Raw genomic sequence first — 22,680 nt, forward strand, 5'->3', positions numbered from 1 at the left:
TGAAGAACCTGTCAGACATATTGTGTTTGGGCATGTCCGTCGAGACCGTTCTCTCAGTATCGACTGACTCACTGAAATTCTGTATAAAATTTTAGACGCTGTGCTCTGCAGTTGAAGCCTATTTTAATCTAAGAGAGTTGATTACATACTTCTTCCCAATCACAATGACTGCCTGCCACAGGTTATTAGAGATTATTACAATGAAGCAACACTGATGATTAGGCGTCTTTAATACTAGCTGTAGTTCCCACAAGACTGTCTACAATCACTCAGACGTTTACTCTCAGCACCTTGTTAGGCTGTGTAACCGAAAGAGCATCTTCATTTTGAGAGTTTCAAAAAAGTCTCTCGACACACAAGGAATCTTAATTTATATAAATTGTTCAAAATAAATTCTGCTATATGTTTTGTTTTATCTTGGAGGACATGGTAGGTTATGCTTCTAATGAATGGTCTCAATTTCTTGATGTTTGGAAACTTTTTTTTTTTCCTTCTTAATGAAGTCCAGAAGCCTAATTTGAAATATGGTTGGACAGACTATTAAAATGATTTGATGAATAATGCCAAAGGGACATCAGTTCCATATATTCACCCATGTTTTATTAAAAACGGGTTATAGAAAGTTGATAAAAGCTAAAAACAATATGCAGAATTTCTCCATTATTACATTTTCTACAATGGTTGCAAAACACATGAAACTGTCATCAAACCGGACATATTTTCAAATCCAAAAGTGTGTTTGGGCTTTATTTGTCAATCTAAATCTGTTGACGTATCTTAAATCCTGTCTGCTAAAGTCTATAGAGGTTTGTCAGGGTATACGATTTCTGCACCCTTCAGCATGTTTTCAAAATGTAACCCTGACAGTATGGCTCTGATGCTAATGTAACTTTGTTAGCAGTAAGTGAGCCACCTAGGAAGTGGATAAAGTAAAAACATGTATAATTACTTTTATGTCAACATCACACCCATTGTTTTCCTTGTGATTTTTGGAACGGGCACTGTATGACTGACATGGCTGCTCTTTACTCACTTCACACAGTGAAAGGCTGCAGACACCGGATCCACACTGCCAGGGGAGAGAATAAATTACACACACAGACTTACACTTACACTTTGGATTGTGGGTGGAACCTGCAGCACATGGAGAAAACCCACTAATGTACAGAAAGAACTTGCCAAGCATGCAAAACCACAAGATAGGTTTCAGATAATAAAACCAGGAGAAACTTACAAGTTGTTAACATTACAAATAGGAATCTAGGAAAAACATTTCTTTTTTCATTGTTCTTTAAAAGAAAAAAGAAAATACATTGATTGTCAAAATCTTTACTTATTTTCTAACATAAACTGACATACAGGTCTCAACTGCGGGCACATATTTTATGCACATTGTGCAAACACTGCAGGTGGCTTATACTGATACAGTGACGCACAAACAGCTATTATGAGCTTTACCCTATTTAGAGTTGCAGGAGTTACAGCAACACACTTTGATGTTTATGAAAACCACAGTGTATTACAAACAAGATGAGATTGAAGACACCTGTCTGCCACCCCTTAGGATTTCCCAAGAAGACCAACGGCACTTCAGACGATCGGCCTTCCGGTCAGTGCCACTTACATACTTACCACACACAGCCGTCAAATAATGACAGACTAATGCCAAGAAGAAAAAAAAACCTGCTCAATTACCTCCAGCACCTTTAATGGGTCGGTAAAAAGCAGCTTTTGCAGTAAAAGGATATGCACATCAAACCACACTATTTAGTGACTAATGTAAAGTGCTCATGAATGGAACAAATACCGCACACCCTTGAGTTACAACAGGTTTATTTAGCTTCTGTAATTTGCCCAGACTGCACACCCTTTGCAGAGCCCACCCCCACAACTGGCCTCAGACCTCAAACTTCAAACCTGTAACACTTGATCTGACCTCCCCCCCCTCCTTTGTCTGTCAGTTGACGCCTTCAAGCTTCAAGCTGCTCTGGATAGAGGTGCTGAAGTGTTATGTTAGGATGGAGGACCCCCCACCAAATACTGCGGCATTTACCCACCACCCACCTCTGAACGCACTGGAGCTGCAGGATCCCACCTGTACACTCAGTATTTGAGACTCAAATAAGAATTAAATGATATTTTGTTAAAACAATACATATGTGGTAAGTCTGGAAATAGAGCATTTCTCCCAGTAATGGTTTCATGAGTGTGCGTGTTGGTTTAAAGTAAACCTCAAGGACACCTGCAACATGTCGCTTCTTGGAATAGAAACGGCTTCAGGCATCAGAACTGTCGAAATTGTCACTTTCATCGCCCCTGTGGTTACGTAATAGCTTGAACCATGTGTGCTTTCCTGTGCTTGGCTTTACTGGTACTCAAAATGTAAACATACTTGATGCTTGAGATGGCAGAAACTTCAATATACAGAGGCCACAAAACAGCAAAATTACAACAAAAATGGAAGAGCCAAATATAAAAGATTTGCCTATTCCAGTGGTTTTCAAAGTATGGTAGGATGAGCCATTAGTCTTACACAAATAAGTAACTATATAATGAATGCAGGACCTATTTTTTCATATTATAAGGCATTGTTTTTAATTGTTTTGGGGCTCCATGGGCATTTATCTTTATTTTTCAATAAAAGTTACCATAAAATGAGCAGTCACACATGCAACACAGCACAGTTTTGCAGGTTTAGTTCAGCAGAACACGTCAAAGAGGTCATCTAGGGGATGATTAACAATTTGTAAATAAAAAAAGAACAAGTTCTTAACATTTTGTATAACTTAAAACCAGTTAAGAACCACTTAAGTCCACTTTGGTCAATCACAAGGGAAATATCAGTATGAAATTGGGAAAGTATCAGGATCCACTGATACTGGGAGCTAAAAATTCAAATGGGATTGGAGACCAACAATCTTGACAATGTGACGTCATTGCAGCATGTACCTTGTCTGATGCTGGCTATGATGGGCTACAACCCATTTAACCTTATACTATATGACCAAAGCACGGGTGGATGGATCTTTATTTTATAGAATTCATACTAACAAGAAGACACAATAAATACAAACGTACAGACAATGTTTTATTCTTGTGAAAGTAGGTCAAAAAGGTTTTAAAATGCAGGGAATATCACCAGAAGTCCCAAGCCTCAATTTTGGCTAAGTTTTATGGGACTTTTAACCATCAGTGAAACAAAGACATGGTCATTTTGATTCTGTCAGGCTCTGTGACATAACTGCTACATAATCACATCAGCACTTGGGTTACTTTTCTGTAAATTCCCTCTGTAAGCCCTCATGAAATTATTCCCCATTGAGAATAATCCGATTCCTGTGATTGTTGGCAGATGAGATGGGTTTCCTGGATAAAATGTGCTCTGATCTCCAACCCCGAGCGACCTGCACCTGGTGAACTCCTAACATGGACTGGATATTTCCATGGAAAATTTTGAACTTATTCACCTCTGGCTGACAGCAGTTGGTGAAAAACTCATCACCAAACATCATTATGAGGATGTTGAACGTCAGTCTTCCCAAGGTGGCATGTTTCATGACACAACGGGTCATTAAAAACTGATTTCTAAAACAAGTGAGAGAAACAAGATTGTCATTTGTTCCTGATCTTCATGGACAGCGCGTCATCACGCTGCCAAAGTCAAGAGAGATTCATTGTTTGTGGACCGGTAGGTGGCATCTCTGCTTTTTGTAGGTAATGTTTTCCTTCTGCAAAATTCAGCAGAGCATTCACGAGAACCGTTTGCTGCCAAATGTAAAATGGATGAGACACGGCGAGTCACCGCCAAATCCATAATTATCAGGCAGCCACAATACCTAAGGGTTAAAAACATGTCCATCTGAATACATCTTAAGTTCATTGCAAAGCTAAAAGTGGCAATAAAATAACATTGATTGTCAGCAAACTGTTATTAAAGACAAAGTGTGTTCGCTACTGTGTCATTTACTTATATGAAAGACGGAACGTCCAAACATTCAACAACTACTGAAAGAAGACTGTTTTGGCACAGCAAGATAATAAAGATTTAGTCAATGCATTAAAAGTCATCTTCACATCTTTCAATTGAAATTAGAAAATGTCCAAAAAAAATGTGTCTAATGGGAGCTCAGTAATATTTGTATATTTATTCACTCAATCTATAAATATTCTTCTATTTTGGTTTAAAAACATTGATTTGGAATCTCTTTGGAAAATGTTCAAACTACGTTCACCATTTTTATAAAGTGAATATCTCTGTTGTGTAAGTGACAATATTCAATCAAATTTCATGCTGTGCTATAACTTTCAACTAAGTTTTTTAAGTTTTTTTGAATTAAAACTGAGTAAAATAAGAAAGTAAAATCTGTGTCAATGAGTGATCATTGACTTTTAATCATCCATTCCTTATATGAAACCAAAATAATATTTCACACACTCTCTCTTCTGAAAAGATGTCGTCTCTCAGTCGGAATGTTGCAGGTTCGATTCCCCATGTTCGCCTATCTCTATGGCAAAGTGTCCTTGAGCAAGACACTGAATACCAAATCGCTCCCAATGAATGGCTGGATGTGATTAAGAGTGTAAAGAGCTTTGGGGCTGATTGAGCTGGTGAAAAGTATGGTTTAAGTGAAATCTGTTTACCATTTTAAGGAAACCTGAGGGGGAAAACAATTACCGACACATAAAATAAACCGCTTTCTCACCAACAATATTGAGTGCAAGTTTGAACAACACCAGTTCCAATGGCAGCAGACAGGTATTTAGACTTGGTGTAATATTCATGCCACAGCCTTTCGTGGTAATGAATATAACAGCGATTATAGTTTTCTTCTACAATGCTTGTGTAACATTGTATGGAGGTGACTGTCTTGCAGAGACAAGAGCAGAAATGGAAGATCCCAGACACTATTAGCGTGCTATTCATTAGCCAAGCTGGCAGCAGATGAGAGAAGATGGGGAGACTGAAGGAAGAAGCAATGGCTTTTAATTTCCTGAAGGGAGCACGCCCTGCCGCTGCTCCACAGCTTCTGTTTATCCGACGGCCTGTAATTCTTTATGGCCTCAGCCGTGTGTCAAGTTACAGGCTCGGCTTCAAACACGGCACCCCTGCCACACCAAAGACACTGTGTACCCATACAGTGTACCTCCACTATCTGTACGAGCACAGGACACAGCTGCACATTAACGTCACATTCGAATCACAGGTCTGGTAAACACAGTCAGAGCCAGCACACCAGCTGTAGGGGTTTAAGGGGACTTCAAACAGATAAACATTCAACCCATGTCAAATCAAGGTAATTGTATGTCCGCCACAAAACATGTGTAAAGATGATCGGCCACATACGAGACCAACAAGCAGCTTTAAGTGAAGCCAATCAAAAGCTTCCTATTTTCTGATAGCAGTTGCTTTTCTAATGAGTACATTTCTTAACGTGTGATACCAGCATGGGTAATGGAATGCTGCTGTCCTTCAAAGAAAGATTTCTGCAAACACTTACTATGAAGCTGCCGTCAGTTTGTGGTTTTTTTTTCCTGAAATATTGAATTCATCCCCTGATCAAATTGGTAATTAAGTTCACTACAAATGTACTTTAAGCAATGTTCCATGCGAACAATCGATCAACTTTTGAAAACCAAACCAAAAATTTTTTTTAATCCTGCATTCAAACAATCATACAGGTGATCTGTTTCTTTCCTAAAGACAACAGACAGGAGAAGCAAGATTCTTTTGACCGTTGATGATGTCCAGTGACACTTGATTTTCATCATCACAATGACACTAATACATTGGACACATATCAATGGGACAATGTGTAAAATGTCAAAAAGTCAAATCTTATACACTTTATTCATGGTAGAGCATAGACAACATGTCAAATGTAAAAAAAAAAGTAATGCGTTTCAAAGGTTCATAAAGAGCATGAGCACAGTGTTAATTAGAAGGCAGCATCTTAGGAAAAGTCGGGAAAGGTCCACATTGTGTAGCTTTCTTTGTTTTAGTTGAAATTAATAGTTACAGGTCTAATCGAGCTGCTAAACAGAGTATTTGTTTCATGAGCTGTCAAAGGTTCCACAAAGTTGAGCACCAAGACGCTTCTCTGACGAAGCCAAGCCATTATTATAAATGTACCATGTGGCTTAGCATTGTCTGTCTGAAATAAGTAATACCTTCACTGAAAGCAATTCTCTCTTGAATGGGAGAGGCTCTTCTCAAGCCACCTAGTACATTTCAATAATGATAGTGCCATTCAAGACAAGTAAGCTGCCCACAACATAGGCACTAATGTAACTCAATATTATGAGAGGCTAGATTTTGAAATGTGCAATGTTAACCAGCCAGGTGGTTTTACTCCTCTGCAGGACGCAGAGTCTGTGGTTTCCATGAAGAATGTCAAATTAACATTAATCCGACCACCATAACCATTTCCATTTTCCTTCATCAAATCATAGTCATACATTTACATTCACATGTGGAACATTTTTAGAGGCACAAGGTAATCTGAAAACACTGGACAAAACTCATATAAGCTGAGGAAGAACATGCAAACTCCACACGGAAAGACTGTAAGCTTTCACTTGAAGAGGAGATTTGTTTTTGCTGTGGGGTGAGAGTGCTAACCGTTACTCTACTACTGTGAGGGGAAAGTCTGGGCAAATTGTTTTTTATTTTTATGTAATTTCACACACCTGTGATAGACGTTTGATGTCCAGAATATTGAATATGTCCCCACATTAGCAAAAAAAGAATCCTCCACATTTTCACACTACAGCATCTCTCACATAATATTACAAGAAAAAACAAAGCCTTGATATGACTTTTTGCATTGAATGAAGGCATAATCTGTAACTTGTATTGGTTTTATGTTAGGATAGGTTTACCATCAAAGATGATAGCAAAGTGAAAAAATGTAAAGGTGATTGAAAAGTGTTTTTTGTTCTCACCATTCTGGTTATCATGCACAAATTGTACCTATCTCAATATTGATTTTAATTAACCTGAAATGGGGAAGTTGCCTCATATGGTCACTTGCCCGATAAAGAGTTAAAAGTCAGATGTCAAAAGAACAATGAGTCAGATCTCTTGCTACAAGTAACCAACCATAGGCAAGGTGAGTTTATTTGTATAGCACCATTCATACCTGAGGTAATTGAAAGTGCTTTAGAAATACAAATAAATACATAAAATTAGAATAAAATCATAGAACGAAAGCACAAACCTGAGATGAGAGTTTGTTTTTGTTTGGGTTTTTAAAAATTCATTATTGAGGGAGACGGCCCAAAAATTTGGCTGCAGAGCACAGAGTGTCTCCTAAAAAAAGGACATGATGTCTTCTGTTTGAACACTGAATAATGAACGACATGCGTACAGGAAGTCAAGTGTTCCCCGTGTTGTTGACCACAAATCGGCGGCCCCTGCACTCCACACACACACGTGTGAAATATGAGAGATAGCTGTGGCAGACAGATTTCCGCAAACACTAAATCTGCCTGCAGGCATGCATTGTGTGAGAGTCGGTGATGTAAACAGTCAAGATAGAGACACCTGTGTTTCATTTATGTGCCACTGCACCGAGTCTGATGTCTCAGGTTGAGCTGTAACTGAACTGACGTATGTTGTGCAGTTTGACAGTTGGTATGATTGCATGCTTGTATGTTAAGTAGGTCAAAAACCTCAGGGGGAACTCAGGAAAAACTTTTGCAATTACAAATGGCATTTGAGTGCATTTCATGGTTGATTTGTCACTTCCCCACCCAAGTGAGACAGATGATCAAACTCAGTTTGAGTTTCGTTTTTGATACTTTGAATAATTTATTTCAACTTGTTCAAAACTACAGTCATGGTTGCCTCTGTTCCACTTTAGTGACAAACCACATACATAAAAACAGTTAACTCTGCATATAGACCTTTTTATTACCGATGGATCCCAGGAGTTATTAATAATAGAATTATAATTCCACCATGAATTATGAATCAGAGATAAATCATCCCATTTGTGAGTTGGAGATTTTGGGCAGTAGGATTTAGGCTTTGTGAGACAATTCTTATCATCCAACAGATTTTGAAGTTCTGTCATGAGAAACGTGTTTGTTCAGAGAGTGGCAAACAGCAGTGTCTGGTTGCATATACAGTACACATCTTCACCACTGCCCGAAATGCTGCTTTTGTAAACATTTCAAAAGAGGTGAAAGTTTGGCTCGAGTATGTTATTCTTAGCTGTGGAGCCTCTGAGTGGGCGCTCCGCTGAATAAACTGAGCCAGAGAACAACAAACACTGCAACCCCGCCGACGATATGACGACGAGGTTTACACAAGTGACAAATATGAGCTGCAGGCCAGGGCAGACTCCAGGTTCCCACCAAACATGCCAAAACCTCCCATGGGTCAGAATTAGGCTGTGGGACAGTTGAAAGTACTGAGAGCTGGTGAGGAATGGACTTCACATCTAATCGTTTGTGGTCCCAATCAATGAAGAATGCAGGCAGACAACTACTAGGATCTGACAGATGCATCCTGGTCGCCATGACATTGACACACTGTGCACAGATCATTGATCATTGATGTGATGAGGCGAATGTTAATTCGATGACCTGTTTGTCTATTTATCCACCTAAGTTGTCTATGGCAAATTAAAGTACATTAATATTATGTCACAACCTCATGTAGGTACCATGTTCCTGTGATTGTGAACGTCAGATTTGGTAACACACATCCTTGCATATTCTGGACTGCTTGATCCAGCTTAGGGTTGTGCGGCACTGAGGCCAATCACAGTCAAGATCAAGGCAGGGAGCATCCAGGACAAGACAAGAGTCCACCCAGAGCAAAAACAGAGAGACAAACACTTAAATACACTCCCATGCATGAGTTGGAATTGCCAAAGCCTTAGATGCCCGTTTCTGGGACTATGGAACTGAAAAGTGAGAACTGAGTATCAGGAGAAAACCCACTTATGTCCATTGAGAGCAATCAGATTTGACAGAGAATGTCCCGCCAAGGCCAGACTCAAACCCATCTTGACGTGAGGAAAGCGTGCTCACCACTACAACACTTGCAGTCAGGACCAAACATTTCTCCCAGCAAATCTTTGTTTACCAGCTACATTCCTCCAACAGAAAGCTCCAGTTACTAGCCTCCGTTGCAAAAAACATTTTTTTTGAATAAAAATCACTGTAAAATTCTTGTCCAATGCTTGTACAGCTGAACCACATGGAGGAAGCTATTCTACTTACATTACTGGGTCAGTGGCATTGCTTTACCGGGCCGCCCACCTCAGACAGTTTCAAGTGTAAGTGGGAAATACCTATTTAAAGGTTACAGGGATGATGGTTGCACTGTCTGTAAAGTCAAGTTAATAGTCGGGGGACTTAAAGAATAGAACATCTGTATTAAAGAAAAGTGTATTATATGCACAAAGAGCTGATAACTGGATAATCCATTAAGAGTTTTCCACCAGTCGACATGAAAACGGGTCTCCCCTTTTTTCCGTTCCTGCGACTATAACTGTGACAAGGGGCACTAAGAAACGTGAGGGGAGCGGTGTTGGGTTCCCTCCAGACCCATTTTGTGTCCTAAATCGATGGCGCAAGACAAAAAGACCACAGAAACTAGAGCTCAAGGTAGTGCTGCACTTTTACTGTGTGTCAGGAAGGGTAGAAGAATGAAGTCCTTTCTCTCCTCAGCCTGGCTGGCTGTACTGTACACCTCGGAGTAGCACTCAGCTCCGAGGGGAGATGGGCCGGCTTGATAATGAACACACACACACACACACACACACACACACACACACACACACACACACACACACACACACACACACACACACACACACACACACACACACACACACACACACACACACACACACACACACACACACACACACACACACACACACACACGCACACGCCTGAAAGAGAGGCGCAAAGGGGAGGGTTTGACATATTCTGTGTTGGTGTGAATTCATCTGCTCGCTGAGTCACGACAATCGCATTTGTCTGGCTTTCGTTCAAAATATGAGAGTGAGAAAGCACCGTCCTCGCCTCATCTGACACTGCATCCTTTTGTGGACAAAAGCAGACTGTCCATTGCTGCTTTTTGTCATCTTTGCGAGTGTGTGGGAGTCCTGACACAAATGCAGCAGTCGCAGTCGACGTAGCTATTGAGCACTGCCTCGTTTCTGTCCCCTTTTCACTCATACAAACAATGAAAGCGCAGAGATGCTTCGATAAAGAAACTGGCACATACATTGTACTCAAAAGCCCGCAGAAAGTTGTGTCGATCATCTTGCGGATCCCCAAGAGGACGATGCCGTCCAAACAATGGTGCTTAAATCAAAAACACTCAGACGACAAATCAGTCAAAACAAAAATGAAAAACTGCCTTGTGAGTCTCTTGAAAGCCAAGTGCTTTTTCAAAAAGAGAAACAGACCCTCCCAAAGAGCAGGAGTAGAGGAATCTGACATTGGCCTGCACACAAAAGCCATACTAGGATTGTGTGTTTCTATCAAACAGACAGGTTGCATTTCTGTGTTTAGACTCCTCTACATGAAAAATAAAATGGCGGGTGGAGGATTGCCTGACAAGCCGTCGGTAGAACTTTTTTGAAAACACTCCGACTCCACGTGAACGGAGAAAACACAACTTTTCAGTTCCAGGAAGGTGTGAGAAGGATTCATTCATAACGATGAATGCGGTGTGTGCTCTTCACTCTTGGATTTAACAAGGCTTCTCCAATAAAGAGTACATTTACTCCACCATCATATTGATGGCATCAAACATTTTTTTGTCTCTCACAAACAATGATACTGCATTTATCATAAACAGGCTGGTCAAAGTAGCTTATTGAGTTAAAACTTCAATTTTTGCTTCATAATTTATCACTATATATATATCTATCATTATATCACTCTATGAATAGCAACATCTGTTAAATGCTTCACATTACACTGCTTCAATTGTTTATTTGTAAAAAAACAACAAAAAAAAACTAAAATATGAGCCTTTTGTTTCATTATTGTTTTTAGGAAACCCACAATAAACCAAATCGGTCTGATCTAAGGAGTTTCACAGGCCATGAGTTGGTCAATAAACAAGAATTTTAAACAGGGTGTGTATCTTTCCTAACCACTTCATGGTCTGGTTACTACAGACGACAGTGAGATTCTTACAGTCCTCTCTGCTCATGCTTTAGCGAGCGTACATACTGTAACCTGTTGATGTGTTTTGAGCTTTCGCATCACAATGAAACCAGCCTTTTTAGAAAGCCAAAGCAGTGCAGACAGAAGACTCACACAGCGATAAAGTCTGTTTTCCTGCAGATTTCCTAAAGCTTGTGATTACTGAGCTAATTACTGACATTCCTCTGAGAACTTACAGGCTACTGCTCAGATCGAGGCAGCTTAGAAGAACACTGGACTCCTTTTACAGTACTGAAGCAAACTTTATGCGCACAGACAACATGCTGTTCTGTCTTATAGGAGGTGAATGAAACACATTTGTTTTAATAGAAATAGACTATAAAACACCCTCACTGGTTTGTGGAAAGTCTGGAGTTCTGCACTCCTCAGCCTCAAAGTCAGATTTTGTAATATAGATATTAACCTACCCCAAAACGTAAATATTGTTAAAGGAAGGACTAAGTTATTATTCCATGTTTGTTGTTGTTGTTGTTTTTTTAGTCATTTTGGTGCTCTTGATTGTATGATGGTTTGGGGTGCAATAAAAATGTTTTTACAAATGAGCCATGGTTTCACCATACCAACTGAATTATCAGTCTTTTTTATTTTTTTCCGCAGTTTTCATACTTCTGGTGCATTTTCTTCAAACAAAAGGAAGAAAAAATTATTTTTTTCTAATGTAAGGGCAAAAAATGTAAACAGTGTGATGACACTGCATCTTTTGATGTGTACTCTGTGGCATGGCACTCATAAGTACACTGCACGGCAATGCACAGCAATGCAGTGTACTGAGCAAAATACCATGTAGTGCATAAGGAATATCTGTGGTAATTGTAGAAGAAGGAGAAGTACAGTGGTGTAGTGGTTAGCACTTTCGCCTCACAGCAGGACAATCCTTGTTTTGATTCCAGAAGTGCGTGCGTTTTTTTTGTGGTACTTTTTGTGGTACTTTATTTTGAGAAAACACATCCTTTTCCAATATGAATGTAGGACTGGAGTATGGTTCCTATTTGTCAAACTTTTGCTGTTATAGTTGTGTGAAAGGATTGTGGTTTTAAAGAAAAAAAACAAAAAGCATTGATGTTTGTATCGTACAATCCAAAATACTGGCTGCTTGGAGTTTCGGCGGCGGACACTGTGACCTAATTCACAAGCGTCTGGTTGGCAGACTGTGTAAATGACAGGGTAACGTCAATACGAACCTACAGTAGGGAGGGACGGTGCAATCACAGCCTCTGTCTTTCATCTACTGTACACTTTGCTGTCAGTGTCTTCAGACAGCTCAAAGGTAAAGAAAAACAAAACTCTGACCTTTGTTTTAACGAGGCACTAAAGTGCTTCGGCTGTCATCCACCGGAGTGGGTCTCCCCTCATAATTACACAAGGCCTGCAGAGTTTATGGCCACGTGAGGGAAAAAATGGACGTCTGCAGTAGCGTCCAAAGTGGCTGGAAGATCCTCCACTCCAAGCCTTTGTACAGGAGGAATATTTGTCGTTTGTAACATGCAGAATTTCATTAATGTGCTTAATGCGTTCATGAATAGTGATTTTCCTAAATCACACCAGAAGACCATCTGAAACGTGAAAGAGTTGCAAACTGTATGTGAAACATGAAACACAACAAAATATTTACATAACAAAAGAATAAAGGGAGACTTGAAATGGAAAAATACAGGATTAGTTTTAAGGGGTTTTGTTGGAGGTTCATTATACTCCCAAAGTCATGTCTTCATACAGAACAACATAAATGTATATGTGCCACTGGAGTCAGTAATACAGATTAATATTCTATTATGTGATTGTCTATTATTGAAAGAGCCCAATAACCAAGTTTGTTTGGTTTCTCCTTTTTAATCAGACCATCGAACACTGAAAATGAGAGATTTTGAAAGAGGTGATTAAACAACCAGTTAGTCCAGGAAATTGATAGAATTATAATATTCACCAGTCCAGAGAGGAGGGGGAAAAAAACCATAAATCCAGTCTATTTTGTAGACAAGAACCGAAAACCGTCTCTAATTGAGTGGCTGTTATTCAAGCCACGATGTGGCAATCTGAACCAATCATAACAGACAATTCTGTTGGGGTGTGATTGGGTCCAAAAATGCTTGCATTATTAATCTATAATTGTGTTTTCACATATTTGTTAAATAATTCTACAGTCCTAACAATGAAGGTACCAAAACACTTTATGATGCTATTTTTGTCTTCAAAACTACTGTAATTACAGCGTTTAAGCTTTTGGTTGTTCTGCTCACTTTGTAACCATGTAGTTATGGTGTTATCTACGTGGCAATTTAGGAATTAAACAGTTTTAGTGTGCAAACCACAAAAAGGCAGAGAATTGCTTGCATTTTATTCATCATGGCAAAACATGCGTGCAGCCGCTGCTTTGATAAAGTGACCAAATGCTACTTAGTGGGCTTAAATGTGCCAAATGTTCTCCACTAAAGTCATCTAACCTCGACTGCAAGGGTGTTCAGACAGCTTAAACTCAAATGTGTCTCCAGCCTGGATGACGACAAGGAAATGGATTTAATCCTTCACAGTGATCTCAGTTTCTGACTATCAGAGTGGAAATGATCCATTTAAACATGTTGCTGGATCGTTTCTGTGAGTGTTTGCTCACAGAAAAGTGAGGCCCACTTTTAGAGGTGTGGGTGGTTTCAGTGAACCACAAAATAGGTTGATAGGGTTCATATGAGCTAAAAACAAAGCAGCCGTGGGTCAGGAGTGTGTGGTCTGAGAATGACAACAAGCAGCAACAATGATAGCTGTTGGTTCATACCACCTACTACTTTCAAAAGCAGTGAACATAAAACATGCTCAGACTGAAAGAGAAAATGAATCCAAATATGAACAATTCTTTTCTTAGATGTGTGTGTAAAGAATATTGTCTACCAGGACAGAAAAAAAACTTCTCAATCCTCCAATAAATGCACTGTATTTAGATGTTAAAAAAAGGGAAACACAGAAACAGAATTATAAATGTCCTTAAAACAGAGCAGTAAAGTTGAGGCGTAATTTGAACCTGCATTGTTGCACCCAACCCAAACTAATAGTCTCTGCTCAAGCTTCCAACCGCATTTTACAGGCTTCATTACTGGAGAAAAAAAAAAGATTTAGTTCAAGGTATTGGTTGAGGCAGAGTTGACACAAATATTATCTAATTCTATTAAAAGATCTCACACAAATTGAATTTCTGGAAGAAGAAAAAAACTTGAAAAAAAGTCCAAAGTCATGACCTGGCAAAAGGCTTTTGAAATGAAAGGCTATTTACAAAGCTTTTTGCAAACTATTAGTGTAAAATATATCCAAAGCCTTTTATGCTTCTAGATCAGCTAATAGTAATACACTTTCTTAACAATCTATACTCTAATCTTGTATCTTAGTGTAAACGCGTGTATTCTGGGTCTTTTTCTCAAATAAACGCTGGCTCCAGAAAGCGGTGTTACAGGTTACGATAAACATGACCTAAATTCTGATGATGTATGATGACGAAGCACAATGGGATGGAGATTTATACCAAAACATTCAGGTAGATTTATCCCTCTTTTTGTTTTTATTAAATATATACAGGTTCCCTTTTTTCGAAGAAGTTACAGGAAGCTTCTTAGTCAAAGAAATAAAATGATTGATTGATGAAGCTTTATTCAATTATAGTCACTTTATTGTACCAATGTAGTAATTTTTTGTCTTTTTTGTAAAAGCAGAAAACATAACTCATGTGCTTTTTCATACTCATGATCCCATGATGTTATAACAACCAACAACTGAGGGATCATTTTGATGTAGGACAAGGTAACAAAATAATCTACACCTGCACATTTTCTACAGTCTGAGATTTGGACGAAAAGAGTAAAAACACTTCACTCCATTGTAATTTGCACACTTTCCCACAGAGTGCACGTCATTCCTACGTTCAAGTTGTTTCTAATAGTTGTGAGCCAATATGTTTGATGCATCTTTGTGTATTCTATGTAAACCAACAGGTCAAACACTTTACTCGCTGATTCTCAGTATGTTTGCGCCACAGGAAAGAGTTAAGGAGATATCTCCCAGTTAGACATGCTTCCGTCTGCGTACGACACCACTGTGCGTCAGTCAACAGTGCCCTCTGAGCCGGGTCACCACGCTACATCAGCTTCAACTTATCTCCACTTCCACCAACATGCTCTGGTGTCCTGCGCGCTTCACCCGGCTGAACAAAGCCGCTGACAGAGGATTATCTCTTTCAACCAAACACTGACAGCTGTTTGTGCTAATATGCCAATATGAGTGATAAACAATATGTGAAATCTTGTTCAGAATATGTTTTCAATAATACAATGTGAGGAGATAGAAGTTAAATTGGGGGATATATTAAGGTAAAAAGGGAGGAGGGAGGCCGGATATATATATATACACACTGTATATACACTGCATATACTGTATATTCTTCAACCCAAAAATCTGGGTTATTGTACATGCACCACGTGCTGATATTGGGTCATGTCACGTGTACGCACACAGTCAGTGAAAGAGCCAGGAGGTCAATATGTTATCCTTTCATTTAAATGAAACTTAAGATCCGAGCCGACAGCTGTTAAAGAGAAATTTTCCTTAAAGACCACCACTTCACTTTGGGGCCCCGCAGAGAGCAATATTTACTTTTTACAGTAAGCCATAAAAGCTGAACAAGTGAGAGTGCATCCATGTGTGCACGTGTGCTCGAGCCGCAGCATGTGTGTACATAGCAGAGTGTTTTTTCCCCCTCTGCCGTTCACATTAGCTTCAGCTGCTACTGCGCCCAGTTCCAGGCCCTTGTACGTGCCAGAGGAAACCCCTCTCCAAAGGCTACTGGACAACCTGGATGCAATTAAAGTCCAATATGAAAGGGAGAGAAAGTCATGCATGTCAGACGTGCCCAGTATAACCCTGCTGTGGCTCGCAGGGGCCAGATGTGATCCAGCTCAATCCGCTTCAGGGCTGGCACAAACCGCGCAGCTATTAATGACTGGAGCATGCCACAGCTGCAGGGTGTTGCAGGTGGTGAACTGCCGCCGATAGAAGTCACAGAGACCACACCCCCACCCCCCAGTCAAGGAGAAGGTTAACCTCACTCGTCTCACACACCTAAATGCATGAAAAACGTACACACGAAGCTGAAGATAAGACTGAGCATATGCTTGTTGAACACTGAGTGATATTTGAAACATTTGCAAATATGGATGTTTTGTTGAGAAAGGGGTCATAGAGATACATTCTTCATTCTTCGGGATTTCAGGAAGCTTCAATTTTCAAGCATTTTGTGCAAACATTGTGCAAAACGGGACCAGAAAGCCAACATAGACACCAATACCTGCCCAAACAACTCAGATTCACCAAAGAGCCTCACAAATATGTTTATGGATTGCGACAGGACGCTTTAGTACTCAGAGAAAATCGACAAACACGCAGGGACAACATGTAAATGTCCCAGTAAAGACCCAACTGCAAAATCTCCAGATACAGTCTGGATGTTAACTCAGAACTGTTCTGGTGAAGTGACAGTGTTCACCATTACTCCACTGGGCAACCCCAGATTGATTTAGATTTTTTTCTTTTTAATATGCAATAATAAAAAAAAAGACGTCTGTACGTGATCATCGGCAGAACTGCAAAATGTTTTTTTAAGGAGTTTTAAATTCAATTGAGTAACAATACTGCAAATGCTGTTGTTGAATGTTAAACTAAGATCATTTACTTAATCAACCATGTGGTCATTGTACGTGTATTCTTTTTGGAGTCAGTGGAAATGTTCAGAAACACTAATAATAACAATAACAGTATGCAGGCAATATTGTTAATGTTTAACTCTTTAGTCCCTTTAATGTAAGTTCCACATATTTGACATCTTGTTTAACTTTTTACATGGCCAGCAAAGACATTCAATAGAGTGTTGTATTTCCCAATGAGAATGCTGTAAATGATTCTGAATGGTACAGTGTTTATTAATGAACTCCAGCATCCAGCCATCCATTACATACCTCCATGAACAAATCCAAACCCCCGATGTGCAACAAGAAAAGAGGTCTGGAGAAATAACCCTGTTTGTTGGCAGATTAAGGCCTTTTGTTTCAGGCTGGCATCACATTGGGCACAAATAAATAAATGAGCCAACACCTAATAGCCACTTGCACATGTCATATCAAAGAATCAAATCGCGGCCAGAAGTGGTTTACGCTGCTCCAGTGCTCAGACTCAAAGCTCTGTGAGCAGGTTGCATTCTGCAGCGCTTTACCGGGAAGCCCCGAAACGCCGAGCGTCCCCAACCAGAAGTCCTGTGGAGATTAACTAAAGGGTCAACACGCTTAACTACTGTTGTAACCCAAGTAAATCAGATTGGCTCCCTGGAGCATGCAAACTGAGTCATTATTCTAAACAAAGGGTCAGTTTAGGGTACAAGCTGTAAACAAGAACGTTATGTCTTACACAGGAGGAACATGAATGCCTTCTGGGCCAACGATTTTCATAACTTTGTCCATTTAACCCTGTTATGTAAAGCGATCATCTACTATTTAGAGCTTGACATGTATTTCATACAATCATGCTAGTAAAGGCTTTGTAAAAAGCTATGCTCGATCCATATTGTTTAATTTAATCTGAAAATAGAAAGCACTGCTTTTCCCTTTAAAGTACAGATATTATCAAGGAGGTTTCCCTTCTTTCTTGGATTGAGATAGAAAAGAGTTTCACATATATGTCTCAACAGCATCCTTTGTGTACGGAAAGTCTGAAAGACAACCTTTAGGACTCTTTGTGGTCCCCAAACCAGCCTCAATGCCTAGAATTCCCACACAACACATGAAAAACTCACAAATGTCAGCATACAGAGAAATCAGGCCACTAATCATCTATTGTCACCCGGCGACATTCCTGATGTCCACCCCCTGGCAACCAGGACTTAAGGAAGAGCCCAGATTTTGTTTGACAGCCGTGTCACCGAGCTTAATGCTTCTCAGGGCGGGACCCACCGCCTAGGGACTACGTTTGGGTGGAGAGGGGGAGCTGATATCGCAACACAATGTGTCCCAACTGAGGACTCATACACGGTTGTTCTGCAAAGCACCAAAACAAGGTAACGAATTTGATTAATGAACTCAGCTTCTTTATCTGCTTTGAGTCGACGGTGACAGCTGAAACACATATTTTAAGGATAGCGGGCGCTAAAACAGAATAAATTATTCACGCCGATTCACAGCCTTCAAGTTCTTGCAGCTTTTTTTTGCCATCAGTCAAGATTCCTAAAACCTTGGAAAAACGATTGTGTAGTTGCACTCCTGTTTAATTAATATCAAAGTTCTGTGGGACATTTTTTTATTTTAAGAAAACTGCAATAAAGTTTACATTTACTCGAAAGTCAGTCGATTTGGACATTTTGTCAAAAAATTATGTTATGTTTTGCCCGATGTGTAACATGGACCCATAATGTAACAATGGCCTGAATTGTTATAAAATGTGATGTATAAACATCCAAAAATTAATAACTGGTCGATAATTAAACAAAAGCGCTGAGCCCAAAATACAATTAATACAATTTGTTTTTTAATTCTAAATGTATCAACTGGTCAATAATGTAACATGGTGCTGAGCACAAAACGTTTCAACTTATGTGTTTAGTTCAATGGTGGCATTTCAGCCTTCCTCACTTTGACTGTGTCTTTGAGGACTGAATATCTTGTACCCCTGGGTTCTCCAGGTAGGAAAATATGTGCAATGCATTGAATATGTGAAGTTAAAAAAACACAGCAAATACACTGCATTTAAACTTCAGTAGACTTTTCCACTCAAACCAAATATCAAAAAATGGATGCAAGATTATAACTTCTAGAATAGAAGATTAAATGTGGAACTTGTTTCATGAGTAAATAGTAAAAGTATCCGGTCAGCATGTTTTCCCTAAAGCCAAAGATCCCAAGTCAGCAAAACATTCAGCTGAGGTCCTCAATGCCATTTTTATGCAGCTGGTACTGTAATTGCCCATTTTCAGAATAAAGCTGTTCTTATGATTAGAGACAGGCACTAAAGGCAGCACGAAGGTTTCCCTCCCAAAATAGTGAACTCTAACTTCAGCTCCTCTCTGGCCAGCAGAGGGCTGTTTCATGTTATACTGCCATCGGCTATTCCTGTCACTTCTCCACGGGGTTCAGATAAACACTTCCCTTCCCCGATCCCAAAGACATAGTTAGGAGACCACGATTATAGCCTTGGGAGTGTCGTATAAATATCTCCACTGGGAGGGAGTTGTGTTCTGACAGCCACGGTTTCTGTTCCCCGTTTCTATTTAGCATGTTTCCAACAACGTTCCTCTCCCGGCCTGTAAGGTGAACTGTTTTCTGCACGTGCTAAGAGTTTCCCTTCGACTGAAAGTGGGTCTGTTCAGACAGCCAGGCTCCCCAACTGTGCTTTTGCTTCGTCGTTTTCAGAGCAAAGTTGCTACTGAATGTCACCATTAAGTGTACTGTCAAGAATCTCCACCTGCGTGTTTGCTTCTAACAGATTTATATAGTGTGTGCATACAAGGCACATGGTGACAATCAACATAAACAATCATCATTCAGTTTGACACCAAAACAATAACACACCTCCACCAAGAGCCTCTGCGATATGTGATGTCCAAAAATTAACCTTTACAAATAAAAGTTCAACACAAATCCAACATTACAGGATGTGTTGGAAGTGTTGGAAGAAAGAGGCATAATAAACCTACATGTTATTTTAACCTATTGGGAGTAATATAATAGTTACTGATTATGAAATGTATATAGGCTGTTACATATACTAATGTTTCAGTGATCTTATCTTTGTCTCTTTCATTCCTAACTAAAAGCATGAGCTGAAGCCTTCATCTTAAAGTTCTTGATTAACTGAAGTCTTTATGATAAAAGAGCCTATTTGATTCTGAACTAACTCCACTGAACTAAGTGATTAGCATTACGTTGTCACATCTCGCATCACAGTACATACATTGAAAGTACTGTATGAACATTAGATCACCCTTATAAGAAGTGTATTTATCTGCTTATTCTCACTGTCATCAATTCATTATTTGGGTGGCAGAATTATAAAGACCATCTTACTCCAACTAACTGATCTCCCTTTACATTAGACCAACTTACACCTGATGAAGGATCAAATGTGTCACAGCAACGCTAAAGGCCAAACTCAAAGAGACTATTAACAATGAATGCAAGGTTGCATTCTTTTTAATGCAATTAAAAAGTAATTCCATTAAATAACGTGTAATGACATGTTCATTTTCAGTAATCTGTGGTGTCATTGGAGACCAAATATGAGAATTGTGACCAACACAAAGCCTGCAGTCAGTAGGTCCCAGTCTGCCAGGTCCTGGAGGACAAACAATGGGAAACGGCTGAGAAGTGAATGCGTTCGGCGGCAGAGACGCCGCCTCCGTCCTTTAATGTGGCTTCGAGCTGTCTCACTGGCAGCCAGCTCCTTGCTGATTTACACCACAGCGGCAATTTACAACCCAAACAAACCCCAGACAACTAATTATGTCAGGTTGACTCTGTCAGCTTATCATGGAGGAAAAACAGAGAAGAAAATACTGACCACAGGGGCCAACATCCCTGGAGCGTAACTTTAGACAATACGGTCACGGAGCCCTGCTGCTGTGGCCAAGCTGTGGATCTACTGTACGACGACGCATAAACCCAGGGAGGTCTGGCAGGCCTGAGCTATGTATTTTATGAGAGGAAAGGGGAGGCCCACAGAATAATTTGTAGCTTAGACATTTTAAAACAACATGAGATGCTGCATTTTTTTTTTTGCAGAAATTACCAGAGCTCACGGAAGAAGCAGTCACTGAAATCTGTACTCTTGTTCACCAAGTAAGTCCTCCGAACAACTTCTTCACTCTATTTCAAGAACTTAGAAAGTAGAACGCACGAGGAAAATATTTCACTATACTACCATTTATTACAATATCAGGAATGTAAAAAGGTTTTAACTTATTATAGTGCTGTCATATGGGTTTGATATGGCTGGGATCCATATGAAACCCTATATTGGGTACTTAAAATTATATAATTATGTAATAAAATCACTAACCCAACAATCCATCATGGATTATGTTTCAGAAATAACATAATAATACTGGAGGGCAAAGAAAATACAAATGCCACATAGCTCCTAAAATTATCTTGTTATTATATTGTTTTTAAAATCCCCCCCAGGTGGGACTTTAGGTTAATTCTTGACCATAAAAGTGTGAAGGATTGAATCCCAGCAGTGGCAGGCAAAGCATAATCAGCACAAAGACAAAGTACCGGTAGCTGAGACTCCTGCAACTTGCACCCAAATTGATACCTTTTCCTGAAAATATATATGAATAAACCTGAACCACCTCAACTGGCTTTTCTCAATGTGGCTCTAAAAGGTAATTTTTACAGAATATTTTCTGACACGCTCCAGGCTCCTGGAGATTTACAACATCACCAGGTCATTTTCTAATTCTCATCATTTTTCCTCTAAATTAAAATCATAAGTGATCAAGGAAGATTTTGTTCGGATCAAAGATAACCGAGCATGCCAGTTTTGTGATCATAGCTTCAAAATGTGAGAGTAAATTGAATTTCAACCACGGAGAATGGTCACCTCAACATGTTTCTTTCCTTACAAAATAACAGACACAACACTTGGATACCCAACTGCGAAGCATACAACTGCAAAGCATACAAGAGGCATTTAATATGATGCAGAACTTGAAAAGAGATAAACTTTGGATTTGATCGGAACTTTTGTCTTTTCTTCTTTCTTGGAGGCAGAAGCATTGATGTGTTTTCTGCTTCACTTGTGAGGAGATCGAACAAGGAATCCTTGTTTTCAGGCTTCTCTTGAAGAAGGAAAGCATTCTGATCATTGTCTTCAACCATTTTTAAGTAATAGGATATCTTTGACAGCTAAAGAAATAATGCACAATATGGGAGCTGTCACAACAATATTGACCTTCAGCCCTAAAGAAATGGAATCTCTCCACATTTAGTAAATCATTTAAAAATATGCATCAGTGGTGGAGTCCGTTTTTCCTTTTACAGAGTTTTGTCTGCTATTATTCCAAAAGCTCAAGCATAGACTCAGATGTAGTTTTCACATAGATTAGTATCTGCATATATTCACCTCTAAATAATTATGCCTTTTTAAAATGCTTTTTTAATTGCTCCATTGCAAGACAATGGAGTTGTAAAATGTTACAAAAACGTTTCTGCATTATTTATGTTAATTGTACAGTATAAGCCTGTGTTTTTCAAATTTGTACTTTTACGTTTTGGGCAAAATGAATCAATTAGATTTTTAACAACTGAAAAATAATCAGATTTCTTCCTTGCAATACTTTCTGGTATGTTTACTTTGTTCTATTGAAGATTCATAAACGGCAAATGATTGTATCCATTGTAAACTGACTTAATTTACATTGATCAAATTGATCGGACCAGAAAATGTAGCAACTTACTAACCTTT

Source organism: Blennius ocellaris (assembly GCF_963422515.1).
Source record: "Blennius ocellaris genome assembly, chromosome: 18".
NCBI classification, from domain to species: domain Eukaryota; kingdom Metazoa; phylum Chordata; class Actinopteri; order Blenniiformes; family Blenniidae; genus Blennius; species Blennius ocellaris.